Source organism: Lolium rigidum, chromosome 7 (assembly GCF_022539505.1).
Source record: "Lolium rigidum isolate FL_2022 chromosome 7, APGP_CSIRO_Lrig_0.1, whole genome shotgun sequence".
Lineage (NCBI taxonomy): Eukaryota > Viridiplantae > Streptophyta > Magnoliopsida > Poales > Poaceae > Lolium > Lolium rigidum.
This window is the reverse complement of record NC_061514.1, coordinates 248,400,216-248,410,727: the sequence shown is the minus strand read 5'-3', so window position 1 is coordinate 248,410,727 and position 10,512 is coordinate 248,400,216. Positions and strand designations below refer to the sequence as shown.

General features: G+C 52.0%; 1 pseudogene; it reads left to right on the top strand.

Annotated features, from left to right (window-relative positions):
* The first annotated feature begins 4,122 nt into the window (after nucleotides 1–4,122).
* Nucleotides 4,123–7,926, top strand: LOC124672619 (annotated as a pseudogene).
* Nucleotides 7,927–10,512: the final 2,586 nt, after the last annotated feature.

The following is a 10,512-nucleotide window of genomic DNA, read 5'->3' as shown; positions in this document are numbered from 1 at the left end:
CCTATATATATACTAGCACAAATGCCCGTGCGTTGCTACGGCAAAAAACAAGTGCCGCCACCGCTGCCGCATGTGGACCGAAAAACAAGTGCGGCTGTGGGGGAGGAGCGATGAGGCGGGGCCGCGCCAGGTTCTGTCGAGGCGAAGAATCCTTGCGGCGCCGCTGGTCGAACGAGGATTCAGCTTCGTGGTCGTTGGCGGGCTTTTTCATCCACTTCGGTAGCTTCATCGTGGGTGAGATCGTGCAGAAGTAGCAATGTTCGCGGCAGTGGAAGTTGGGGAGAAGATGCTGGCGTGACCGTGATTTAAGTACCGCTGGCCATCAATGCCAAGCGCGCACGCGTAGCTTCCAGCGTCATCAACTTCAATACCGACGCAGGAGTCCAGGTGGCGGGCATAGTGGTCAGCGGCAACCCTGATGGTAAACACTGCCGCCAACCAGCCGTCGGTTCGCTTCCAAGTGGGCCAGCAGCACGCGGCGCTGCCCGCGCGACTCATCGGTTTTCCAAATTTAGGGCGCCGATGGATCGCGACGGACGGGTCGGTCTGTTTCCGTCGCCCCGCTAGAGCATGCGCGGGCTGTCCGCCTGTCATCGCGGACCGTTTCAAATAGCTCAAAACTGTTTGGTCGACCCGGTGGAGATGCCCTAACACAGACGCCCCTGCTTCTCTTTGCCCGTGATGTGGCCGGCGGCTCCCGACTTCACCAACAATAACATTGCTCAGGCCAGCGCGAGCATACCGGGCAGCAGAATGAAATCATGTTATTGATGAGGTTTCCTCCTCTGCCACTGCCACCCACCGCAGCCACCGCCGGCTCGCGCTTCCCCGCCCGCGCCCGTCGCAGCTGCCGCCGCTGAGCCCGTCAGCGGCTCGCGCTCCTCCGCCCGCGCCCGCCGCAGCCGCCGCCGTTGAACCCGTCACCGACTCCTGACGCAAACAGCGCCTCCTCCTCCCGTCCTCCCCCACTCCGCCGCCGCCAGAGGTCACGCCGGGCAAAGCCCGGGCGATGACGGCGGCGGCGGGGCCCCTCCCCACGGGCGGTGTCCCTGCCCCCTGGTGGCGGTGTGGTGCCTCGCGAATCCGGCGGCGCGGCGCTGCGGGATCTCGCGGCAAGGGCGGCGCTCCGGCGGCACAGGTGGGCGGGGCCTCTCCCCGGCGGTGGTGTGCCTGCTCCGGCGAGGTCGAGCTCCAAGTTCCCCACGGTCTTCGGTCTGGGGGCGGACCTGTGGAGCTGGTCTAGCCGCGGCAGGCGTGGTTTGCTGCTGGCTGCTCGGCATCGTGGTGGTGCTGGCGGCCGTTCATGGCGGCAGCGGGCTGGAACTCCACCTTCCAGTCCCGTCCAGTTGTGGTGGTGGACCGGCGATCAGCACTTCCTTCTCCGCCAGCTGTCGTTCCTGCGCGCCTCTCGCCGGCGGTGTGCTGAAAGGAAGCTCCTTGTGCGCTTGTCCGATGGTTTTTGGGTGTGGTCGACAGGCTGGGGCGAAATCCCTGCATTTTGCGCGACGACGGCGACGCCCGTGGGCGCCGTCACCTTCTTGGAGGCGTCGTCATGGCCTTGCTCGTGCTCTCCCGCCTCGAGCACCGGGGGAAACCCTAGATCCGTCCTCGGATCGGGCGGCGGCGGCACTACAATGTCGTTCCCTCCTTGGAGGCGTTGCTTTGGTTGTTCGGAGTCCTCGGCGAGTCTGATGGAGTTGAGGTTTGGCCACCGCTTCGAGCGTGAGCTTCCGGTGCGCTATGTACACCGTTGGTGAGGCTTCTTCGCCGAAGCCTTCTCCGGTTTGGTTCCGATCCCGCCATCAACTCGCCATCTCTTGGGCGCTCAAGGGTGGGTGGTGCGTTGATCTACACCATCTCGGAGTTGGGGTTGGCCTGCGAGGTTTCCTCCATCGGGTGTGACGCGGTTCGGGAGCTTGGTGTATCCCCTCCTCGCCATTCTTGGCAGGGGGCGATGCAAGGCGAGTTTTCGGTGCCTGGTTGTGGGTTGTGTTGTTTGCCGGGTGTGCGTTTGTATCGTGGTAGCCGTGGGTTGTGTTGTACCGTTCGTTGTGGTGTGGAGTTGTAGCCTTCTTGGCGTTGTGCCGGCCGTCTTTGGCCTTTCTTCTATGAAACCGATACACCTTCCAGGGTGTATCCTTGAAAAAAAAAATCATGTTATTGATGTTGGGTCAGCCTCCATCCCAGCCGGCCTACCGGAGGTCGCTGCAACCAGAGGCGGTCCAGGTGAGGACGGAGTTAGCGAGTACATAAGGAAAGGGGATCGACCAGCAGTCGCGGCGACCGGAGGCCTGTGAGGCAGACCGACGGGAGATTCTGCGGGTGACGCTCCTAGTCACGGTGGTCGAGCTCTGGGTCGCAACTCGACGCGCTCAAACCAGGCATCAGCCAGCCGCGCAGCAACATGCCCTGCCCGTTGTCTCGCGCGTAGGCGGCGGCATCCACCGGCGCGTCAGAGTCGCGTGTCCCAAGCAAATCCAACGAGGCTCCCTCGATTTCCACCACCCAACCCATATAGGACCGGGGCCGCCGTGTTGCGCGATGCTGCCGACTTTATGCAACGATCAGAGAAGTTCGATTGCATGTGAGCCAACACGTAGGTAGCGCTCGCCGGAGGACGTCGTGGTTTTCCTGGTTTATCTCAGCTAGGTAGCGCTCGTGGGAGAACGTCGTCGTTTGCCTTGTTTATTATCTCAGTTTAGGAACGTGTGATCTGGAGGACACCGGTTTTTTACCTACCAAGGTTGTATCTAATTTGGAAACGAAAAGTAATCCGGTACATATAAAGCAGTATCTAATTTGGAAACGAAAAGTCATCCCGGTACATATAAAGCAGTATCTAATTTGGAAACCTCTACTCGTATACGTTGCCCCTTCATGTAAATTTGGTAGTCAATCCCGACATGAATTCCTGCTCAAATATGTTGCCTAATTGAACGATACACGAAGGCAGCAAACAAAGCACCGGTTTTTTTTTGACGTACCAAACTTTAAATCTGGTTTTTTTTACCTACGGACACCACCTATTGCCGTATAATAGTAAAGATATATATATATATATATATGGGAAATAGTGGGCTATCATGGGGTGTAGCTATGCACCTTCATCCAGCCATTTATCTTCTCTATCAACCTGTTTGGTTGGAGGGAATTAGAGCTAGGGAATGGGAAGTACGGAGATATGGCACGAAAAATCTCTCATATGGTTGGAGGGATTGGGAATTAACCACGGAAGGGGAAAGGGAATTATGGAGGCGAATTCCCTCGTAACTCTTCCCTAGGGGACCCCTGGTAATTTAACCGAGACTGGGAATTAACAAAGGGAAAAAAGAACGTGCGTTCATTGTACCGTCCGCGATCCAAGGATCCACTCGAAATAACCGCATCTTGAACTCCTGCTCTACAGAGACGATACCAGGTGAATAGATCTGCTCATGTAAGAAGGTAGGCCTCCTCTTCCTCTTGTTGTCCCGTATTCTAGGATTTTGCATGCAAATCTTGCCTGCTAATTTTTTTTTGTATCCATCTCATCTGACCGTACCAACAATTCTGATTTGTGTAGCTTTTCTCATCACGGATCAACAGAATTATTCACTTTCTAATTCCATTTTCTCTATCACTAGTTCACATATCGATTTGTTTAATTATTTTGTCTCTGCAGATCATAGCAAAATTCACAAAAAAGACTACAGATGTGTACAGCGGCAACTATGCTTTGATGGAGTACCTAATAACGGCTGATTTCTCAATTCCCCACGGTAAGTCTCAACGCACACCAAACAAGGGAATGAGACTAAAAGTCTATTTCCCATCTATAACCCATCAGCCAACTCCCACCTCTAAACTCCCATTCCCCATCCCTTAGGTTGCCAAACACGCTGTATAGGGAATTTTCCACCGTAGATGTACTTCACACCGTTAGTCTTTGCCGTTAGCCACTTTACTCTCTCTTCTCCACCTAACAACAAACTCTCACCCGACACCTAGTTTCAAAAAAAAAAAAAACACCCCACACGGTTCATTCGATCCACATTCCCCACCACCGCTACTAGTCCTCCCTCACATCCCGATCCCGACGATCGGTCGACGGCAAGCCCCCGGCGCAGCTGCGCTGCACCACCCATGCTCCGCCCAACCAGCCCCAGTGCGGCGCTCCATTTCCTAGATCCGCGCCTCACCGGACAGGCGCTGTGCTACCTTGCCCAGGAGAAGGTGCCGGTGGAGGCCGCTGCTGCGGAGATGTGGTTCCCCACCGCCTCACGCGCCGGTCAGACCACTTCGTCCCTGCGAGTTGGACGGTGGAGGTGGGGATGCGGGATCCCAAGTTTCTGGCCCGGCCGCTCAGCCCCGCTTCCTCTACGGACCAGCGTCCCTACACAGCTCCCTCCAGGGACTTCCGCGCCGGTGCGAGAGGAGCAGTGTTCGTAGACCGGCGCGCCGCCAGCTAGCAGCCCCGGCCAACCACCGCGTCGCGCCACCACCGCCGGACCACGGGATGGCAGTCCGTTCGTCCTTCCCAATCGAGAAGCCACTTCTCCACTGGCTCCGCGTTGCATGTTTTTGTGTGAATCTTACTCTTCTTCAACTCATTTTTTTGATCTGGATTCTGATGTGTTGTTTATCTAGATACCGTGTTTTTCTTTTCTACATGGTTCCCAACCCAGATCCCTTTATTACATTCAAAGAAAGGGTCAAAATTTTCTGCTCTGCCCTGCATCTGGAGCACCGCCGGCCCGGCGTCCCGCACGCTGCTGGCCTCGCATCCAGCAGGCTGATGGCCTGGCGTCCTCTGCCACTCGGCCGGCGATCTCCCTCCTAGCTCTGTTCCTTCCTCCAATCGGTGTATTGCTGCTGCTATTTGATTTGTGACTTGCGTTTTCATGGTCATGGAGCGTGAGCTTCTTTTATTCCCCGCTGCTTGTCCTGGTGATACAATTCCTCTTTCTTATTTTTTTTATCTGTCCGTTGCATTCTTTTCTGATCTACTCTGCTAGATTACGGGGTTGATATGTTATTAGGCGCATGGATTTGAGGTAGGATTTGGTTGCTGCTCCCTCAGATTTGAGGTAGTTTTTCCTCTCCTGCTGATATCCAACATGTTTTTTTTTCTGAATATGTGTTTTTTGATCTGGTGTAAAGATGCTGCTGAAATCATTATGTGCTTGATTTTTGCGCGGAAAATATCCTGAAGCCGGTGGTTATTTGCAATTCTTGTCGTTTAATCTACCTGAGTTTTGCTTCTCCAAGTCAGCCAATAAAAATTCCTCTCTCTTCTCATTCTTTTCCATTTTTTTGTTGCATATTTAGATCAGATTTGTCCATTCTATGAGAAATTGAGAAGAGATTTTTTTAATCCTTTCCATGTTATTCCTGCCGTGCAAATTTTCTGCAGTGTATTGAGGTGTTGCATTCGTCGGTGATTCTGGATGTCCGCGAGGCACTGTTTATTGTGGCTGATCCGGTAGGTTAACAACAGTGGCGACGAGGTGAGGGACGGTGGGTTAATGGCGCTGCAGAAATTAGGAGCGTCTGGCTCGCTCGATGGAGTCGAGCATCTTTGTTCTTCGGCGGGATCTCCTGATTTTCTTCTCCACTTTTTTTTTTGCATTTTTGAATTTTGATCGAACAAACATGAATGAACCTCCCGATTTATGTCCGAATTTTTAATGGATCTATATTACCCGAAAAAATGGATTCGTGAATCTTTGGTTGAAAGCTGGAAGTGATTCGAATGGATTTTGCACGTGCTAGGACGCCAACGCGGTGGTGGTGGGCCTTCTGACAATCGCGTGATGGGTGCTCCACCTAGCCAACCCTTCAAAACTGTTGCAGGACGAGCACAGTTGACGTCCGATTAACGGGAACACGGACGATCCTAAGGCTATGCACAGCTATCATCCTAGGTAGAAAATCCGTGTCGATATATATATATATATATATATATATATATATATATATATATATATATATATATATATATAATAGTGGGCTACCAAGGGTGGTAGCTAGGTGGTAGCTATGCACACACATCCAACCATTAGATCTTATATAGGGAGCACAAAAGGAGCACACGGTGTTAGACATGTAGCATGGCATCACCTTTTTTTTTGTTAAATCCCGTGTACTACAACCAGGACCGTGGCCGACACAAATGTGTGAAAACAAGTAAAAAAAGCACATTTTTTCATACGGCATGGAGCTACCCACCGTGAACGTGACTACGTGTGAAAAGCATCCAACGTCATCACCCTTTTTCAATTCATGTATTTCACCGCAGCCGATAGCAATGTGTCCTTTTGGTTTTTTTCATTTCACGGACCGAAAGGGATGACCGACATCAACAATTTGGCATTGGGCTACATCAACACCGTAGTCATGAGTCGCGCTCCTCTCACGGGCTACATCAACAATTTGGCATCGGCGTCGAGTCCACGGACAACCTGCCAAGCCCGGCCCTCTACCCGACGTTCCTGAACGCGACGGCGATGCTGTGGGAGCCCATCGCCGAGTTCATGGCGTCGCTCCCGTCCCCACCGCTTGTGCTCATCTCCGACTTCTTCCTCGGGTTCACACACGGCGTCACGGCCGACGCTGGTGTCCACCGCATCGTGTTCGTGCTTCTCCCTGGCCATGTGCAAGTCGCTAATCGCGAGCCCGCCACCGCCGCCAAGCGCGGAGCACGGCGCCAACTTCCACGTGGCCCACATGCCGGAGCGCGTGAGGATCACGTCGGCGGAGGTCCCGGACACGATCGCGAAGATCTTGGACCCGGAGGACCCGGTGAGCCGGTTCATCATCGACAACTTCGGCGAGTCGGACGAGCGCAGTTGGGTCGTGCTGGTGAACAGGTTCGCGACGGTGGACGAGGACTACGTGGCAGCCCTGATGTCGTTCTACCAGCCGGACGCCCGTGCCTGGCTGGTCGGCCCGATGTTTCTCGCCGCCGGCGACATGCCGGAGCGCGAGGAGGAGCATGACCCCGAGGGTTGTCTACCATGGCTCGACGAGAGGGCGGTGAGGTTGGAGACAGAGATCTACGTGTCGTTCGGCACGCATGCCTACGTTTCCGACGAGCAGCTCGACGAGCTGGCGTGCGGGCTGGTGCGGTCCGGCCACCCCTTCCTCTGGGCCGTGCGGTCCGCTGCGTGGTCACCGCCGGTGGAGGTGGGGCCGCGCGGACGGATCGTCCGCGGGTGGGTGCCTCAGAGAAGCGTGCTGGCTCACCGCGTGGTGGGAGGGTTCGTGAGCCACTACGGGTGGAACTCGGTGATGGAGTGCCTCGCGGCGGGGAAGCCTGTGCTGGCATGGCCGATTATGGCCGAGCAGCACCTGAACGCATACCACGTCGCGGACATCATCGGCGCCGGTGTCAGGATGATGGTCGTCAAGGTCGTCGGGGGCGCGGTCGTCGAGAGGGCGGCGGTGGAGCGGAAGGTGAGGAGGCTGATGGATGCCGGCGAGGAAGGGCGGAAGATGCGGGAGAAGGCCTCCTGGGCTCAGCAGGCGGCGAAGGCAGCGGTGAGTGACGGTGGCACGTCGCGCGTGGCGCTGATGAAGCTGGTGGAAGAGCTGCAGCGATGTGTAAATTATTGCTTAGCTTCTTTTTGTTTTAAAACTGGTAAAGTGTGTCGACCAACAGCTACCACGCACGTCGACACGAATCCAGCGAAAGTTTGTAAGACCATCATGCCATGTGCAAAGCACACTTAAAACAACACTTAAAACAACACGAATTCAGTCATTATCCTAGTTTGATATCTCGATCTAGTTGGAGCGCAATGTAAACAACAACAACAAAGTTATCAAGATTGTTTTTGGATCTGCAATACACTGTACACGACGTTGGCAATTTTAGATCTATGGAAGACGAACTATGCTCATGTATGTGTAATGTTTTTTCAGTTTAGCCTCATCGTCCACAGTTAGAGAAGCACAACCAGACCATGGTCAACCGATCCACCAAAGTACCTTTTTTAAATACCAAAACCACAACCAGACCATGGTCACGGTTTGTACCTAGAAAAACGACCGTGGGCACGGAAAAATTCCAAAACGACAACCATACTACGGTATGGATCGTACCAAAATTTCAACCACGCCGTGGTAAAGATTATACCAAAACAACAAACAAAGCACGGTCACGGTTTTTTTTTCTGCCAACGTGTGAAAAGCATCCAACGACCACATCCTTTTTCTATCCTTGTACTTCACCATAGCCGTGATCAGTATCTGCCATCGAGAAACCGCAGCTTCTTTGTTAGAAGAAAAATTATATTAGGTGAACCACATAAAATATAAGAGCTAACCTATAACAGGCCGATTGGAAAAAATGCCGCGGCTAATTGAACGACCACTTATCAACGACCATGGTTGTCCTTAATTACAACGTAGTTTGTTTTAAATTGGACCGTTCCGTCTCAAATGTGTGAAAAAGAGTAAAAAAGACAAATTCCATACGGTATGGCTCTAGGTACCGTCACCGTTGCAATGTGTCAAAACGTGTAAAAAAACCTAAATTGCACATGGATGGTTGCCTTGACCGTTGCCGAAACCATGGCCTTCCGTAGGACATAATTTTTATTAAACCATACCGTGCCGACGAAAATGTGTGAAAACTAGTAAAAATGACACATTTCATACGGTTACCGGCTACCGTCACCGGTGTGATTTGTCAAAAGGACTAAAAAAGGATAAAATTTCACATGACGGATGGTCACCACCGTAGCCGACACAATGTGTGGAATGATGTTAAAAAGGTGTGGAAAAGTTGTGGCAACGTTTATTCCTGCCGTTTTAGTGCAATCACGGAGCTCAAACGGCCGTTCAGTGAAAGTGCTCCTGGGTATTTGATCTGGACATGACTAGAATCAGAACTCCTTCTATCCAACGGCTGCTACCCTATGCACAGCTACCACCCTTGGTAGAAAATCCGTGTCGATAGGAAAATAGTGAGCTACCATGGGTGATAGCTATGCATACACATCTAACCATTAGATCTTATATAGGGAGCATAAAAGGAGCACACGGTGTTAGACCTTTTCGTTTTCTTCCCAGTTGGAACAATCCTTTCCGTTAGTTAACCATACCGTAACTCTTCCAAATAACAAAACAACAACCAGCCACGGATACGGTGTGTGGCATAAGAAAAGAAGCCGTCCGACGGTAAATTTCCAAAAATTTCAACACCCCCACTGTTCATACAAATCCTAGCATTTATTTTGGCACACACCGTATCCAAAGATCGGTCACGGTTGGCACTTTTTTTTGGAGTTGACCACGTGTGGATATTTAGCAAGTCATCACCTTTTTTCGAAATTACTTTTACCACATCCAAGACCGTGGCCGACGCAAATGTGTGAAAACAAGTAAAAAAAAGCACACGCGCGATGGATGGTCACCACCGTGACGGTGACAAAGTGTGAAAACAAGTAAAAAAGCACACAATCTGGGTACGGTTGCTTCTAGCCACCGTGACCGTGACAATGTGTCAAAATGTGAAAAAAGCTCTAAATGATCACACGATGGATGGTGACCACCGTTGCCGATGCGATGTGTGAAATCACGTTTCAAAAAATGAAGGTAGGTCATTTCCTTCTCTTCACGGTTCCAAGCTGATCAACTACGGCAACAATTACATTGGGCATTTAGTCTTGCTCCTCAAAACCTTTCCTCTGCATTGCATAGTTTGGACAGCTCTTGTTACGTATTATCCACTAGAAACATGAACCGCCTCCTAGGTCCATGCCTTGGATCATCGTCGCCGTCTGTCGACGAGAAGGTTGAGCAACCGCCTAGCGATAGCACGGTCCAAGATGTCGCAGATATGAGCATCGACGACCTCCCAGATGGAGTGATTGCATCAATACTTGAATCAGTTGCAGCATCAGCTCGTGTCCCCGCCGACTTTCTATCCGCAACCATGACGTGAGTATATCATTTTTAATTTTATTTATAATCCCCCCCCCCCCCCCCCCACAAACACACACAATAAATAATCCGTGGTTTCAATCCTTTAAACGCAGGTCCAAGAGGTTCACAGAGACTGGTAGGAGCGGTTCTGTCCTAAAAAAAGTTAGTGCGTGTTGCTTCGACGTCAGTGCAAAAAAATGGTCGGCTGGTCCAAAAACATTCTTGCAAACATGCGCCGAAGCAGGCAACCTTGATGCAGCATACATCCTAGGCATGGTATATTTAGATCTCGCCAAAACACCGACTTTTTTTATTTCACATATGTTGCAGCTTACATCCTCTTTTAGCACCTTTTAAAGGAATAACCCCAATTTTTGTAGATCATGTTCTACTGTGTCAAGCTACGGGCGGATGGCATTGCAAAGATATCATTAGCTGCAACGGGAGGGCACACAGATGCGATCTACGCCATGGCAGTCATAATGTTCAATGGAAGCGGTGGAGGCGAGGAAAGCAGAGACATATATGGGGCCACCCAGCTGTGTGCACATGCGGCATCCCTAGGACATGTTATCTCCCTAAGAGAGCTGGGGTTCTGCATGC